We start from the raw sequence: 978 nt of genomic DNA, 5'->3' as shown, positions 1-978 counted from the left end.
AGATGATTTGGCGCAGGCAGACTGGTTGCCCACCTCGGAAAATAGTTTTTGCTTGCCTCCGAAAACATTTTTGCCTGCATGCCAAAACTGCTACTGCAGTAATGGAATGACGACCTCCCACTGTGGGGTGGGGCTAGAAAGAGGAAGAACCGTCAAAAGAATGACGCGTCTGCTGAGTGGATTGACCGTGAGGATGCAGTGTCATGCCTGATGGGGGGCTTGCCATGCTTCTCTATATTTTGGGACAATTCGTAGTATATGTGCTTTCTCTGACTCACTGTTCTTGTTGGGGCTGAGTTCAGCTATGAGATGCTGGCATGCTGCTAATCTTGACTTGTCTTTAATTTAAATGTCCATGATAGACTATTCTGACTTCCAGATCCCCTCATGTTCATCTCTTTACTTCATTCTTTTTTGATCTCTACATTGTTGGTTCATCACTATTTTACATGTGCAGAAAGAAGAAGCTTTGCAATGATGTGGAAAAATGGATAAGCTTAATATAAGCTTATGTCTCCCAAAATGTGTATGTCTTTGCAACATCATGCACTTCTCTTTCAACTTGTGCGATGTAAGCTTCATATACCGTTGGTATAACAATTTACCTTGTTTTTCACATTCAGGTAAGTCCATTGACAGAGATGGAAAAAGATTATTTATATTGAATTGCAGGAAGCCCCTAATGAAGATTCTAGTTCTTGATCCCTCAGAAAAAAACTCTAGTTCTTCAGAGCCTGGATCAAACAATACTTTATAAAGTGAAAAGGATTGTTCCTTCCTTACTCGTGCTGTAAGTTTTCTGTTTTCCTTCTTTCGTCCGTACTCATCCTTTTATTTTCCATTTTTTGATGCCAATGTTTCAATAGTTTCTCATCTCTGTGTCATACATTGCAGTGGTACCAGGCTAGTTTGTCTCACGCGCCCTCGGGCCCTCTTTTTTTTCTTTCTTTTTTTTTTTTTTTTTTTTTTTTTTTTTCT

The 978-nt window shown here is 39.6% G+C and overlaps 1 long non-coding RNA gene across 1 annotated transcript in view; it reads left to right on the top strand.

Moving 5' to 3' along the window:
• Window positions 1-848, top strand: part of LOC110431589 — a 1,502-nt gene extending 654 nt beyond the window's left edge. Inside the window, exons 2-3 of the long non-coding RNA XR_002449001.1 lie at window positions 458-526; window positions 624-848. This is a non-coding gene — a long non-coding RNA (uncharacterized LOC110431589). The remainder of the gene's footprint in view (window positions 1-457; window positions 527-623) is intronic.
• Window positions 849-978: the final 130 nt, after the last annotated feature.

Source organism: Sorghum bicolor, unplaced genomic scaffold, assembly GCF_000003195.3.
Source record: "Sorghum bicolor cultivar BTx623 unplaced genomic scaffold, Sorghum_bicolor_NCBIv3 super_3196, whole genome shotgun sequence".
In the NCBI taxonomy this organism is placed as follows: Eukaryota; Viridiplantae; Streptophyta; class Magnoliopsida; order Poales; family Poaceae; genus Sorghum; species Sorghum bicolor.
The sequence above is the reverse complement of the archived record's forward strand: the minus strand, read 5'-3'. Positions and strand labels throughout refer to the sequence as shown.